We start from the raw sequence: 2,347 nt of genomic DNA, 5'->3' as shown, positions 1-2,347 counted from the left end.
TCGGCCTATCGAGGTTGTCAAGGGAGGAGTCCGATGGCGTCGCCGTTTTGAGGGGGTTGGTTGCCGAGGGCCGGCTCCCCCCGGTGGCTCGCCTTATTTCCGAGGATGCCTTGGTGAACGTCGGTCTGAGCTCGGTCCCCGCCGACCGTGAGCCCGCCATCACTCCTTCTTTTTTAGCTCTTTTCTCCTCTTTCGTTTCTTCTTTCCATCAGTTTCTTAGTTTCTAACCATCTCGTTCTTTTTGCAGAAATCGACGACGTCATGCAGTCGGACAGGGCAATGGCTGTTAGTAGGGCGTCCCTACTGGAAGCGGTCCGGAGGAAGAAACGGACTCCTCCGAGCGGGGTCCCACCGGCGAAGAAGCCCCGCCAGCAGGCGACTCCGACGCCGACAGACGGGTCCGGGCCCACCGATCAGGGGGACGCCGCGGGCTCGGACCGACGGTTGACGTCGTATCAGCCCTCCGGTGATGAGACTACCGCTTTTCCAGAGGTGTCATCCGGGCGCGCCCGAGACGGCCGGGTCGGACGCGGTCGGTCCCCAGCCCGGCCTTCGACTCGGTCGGCCTCGGATGATACGAGAAGGAGGGGCGCGCCGAGGCCCCGGCCGAGCGGGACCCTGTCGATTTCTGGCGCGGCCCCCGCCCCGAGCACGGTCGGCATGACTCTCCCTCAAGCAATGGGTAAGGGTAAGGCCGCAGAACCACCGTCCGGCTCCGGGGCGAAGTCGGGGTCGGCCTTCACTTTCGCCGGCGCCCGAAACCTCATCGAGACGGTGCTGCTGGAGGGTGACCGTAGGCAGGTCCGGCAGATGAGGATCCCTGAAGTCGGAGCTGCCAGCTGCGTCTGTCTCATGTCGGTGAGTGTTCTTTTGGTCGCTTTCGTCATTTATAGGCTCTATTGATCCCCGTCTGACGCTCTCATTTTTCCTATCTCTTAGCTCGCCCAGTACATGATCCGTCTGGAGGACAGCCACGAGGAACAGGCGAGGCTCCTGGCGAAGGCCGAGAGCCGACTGAAAGCTGTAGAGGAGGGAGGCCAGGCTGCGGCGGGGAGAACGACCAGGGACCTCGAGACGAGGCTCCAGGTGGCCGAAGAGCGGGCACTTGGCTTCGCCGCCCTCGAGAGGCAACTGTTGGAGGCTCAGGAGCAACTCAGGGTTGCCTCGGGTCTCGAAAGCGAGATCAGGAAGGCGGAGGAGCGAGCCGAAAAGCAGTCCCGGAAGGCTGCCGACTTCCGGAAAAGGTGGGAGAAGGCCCAGCAGTCGGCCGACAACGCCCGCAACCGAGCCCGATCTCTTGAAGCCAAGATGGCCGAATTGGAGTCGGCCTTGGAGGGGACTCGTGCGAGCAACCAGGAGCTTCATTCGCGCCTGGAGGAGGCTGAGGCTGCCCGCGTCGCTGCCGAGGCGAAGCACACGGAGGCTCGGGCCGATCTGCTGAGGGTCTCCTCCGAGGCGGACGACCGGATTGTGGCGAAGGTCATGGAAGTGAAAGCTCAGATTACGGAGCGAGCGGAGGCGGCGCTGGCCGAGAAGAGCGCAGAAATCGGGCGTCAGGCGGTACAGGCCTATCGTCAGTCTGCCGAGTTCATCCGTGACATGTCGGATGCGGGGTCCGACTCCTTTGCCTTAGGCTTCGATGAAGGCCTGGCAAGGGTGTCCACTAAATACCCCGGAATTGACCTGAGTGGGGTCTCCCTCCTCGACTCCCCTCCGATGCCATTGCCTGCCGGTTCTCCAACCGTCTCCCTACCCTTCGCGGACGTGCTCGCCGTTCCCGATCCAGGGGTTCCTCCAAGCTGACCCTCTGTACTTTTTCTTTGTTCTTTTCTTTGTATGTTGGCGTTTTGCCATGTTGTATGGGTCTCGGCCCTGATGCAACGAAAGTTAATGCAAACAAAGTGTTTCCCTATTTCACTTTCGTCCTTCCTCTTTTTAACTTTTGGTAGCGTCTCGCCGACTCCTGACTCTTGAAGTTCCTCCGGCACTAGGCCAGGCATCCGAGGGTTAGGCCTCAGGAAATTCTTCCGGCGCTAGGCCAGGCATCCGAGGGTTAGGCCTCAGGAAATTCTTCCGGCGCTAGGCCAGGTATCCGAGGGTTAGGCCTCAGGAAATTCTTCCGGCGCTAGGCCAGGCATCCGAGGGTTAGGCCTTAGGAAATTCTTCCGGCGCTAGGCCAGGCATCCGAGGGTCAGGCCTCAGGAAATTCTTCCGGCGCTAGGCCAGGCATCCGAGGGTCAGGCCTCAGGAAATTCTTCCGGCGCTAGGCCAGGCATCCGAGGGTCAGGCCTCAGGAAATTCTTCCGGCGCTAGGCCCAGGCATCCGAGTGTTAGGCCTCAGGAAATT

This window comes from Phoenix dactylifera, chromosome 15, assembly GCF_009389715.1.
Source record: "Phoenix dactylifera cultivar Barhee BC4 chromosome 15, palm_55x_up_171113_PBpolish2nd_filt_p, whole genome shotgun sequence".
Lineage (NCBI taxonomy): Eukaryota > Viridiplantae > Streptophyta > Magnoliopsida > Arecales > Arecaceae > Phoenix > Phoenix dactylifera.
Note: the sequence above shows the minus strand (reverse complement) of the source record.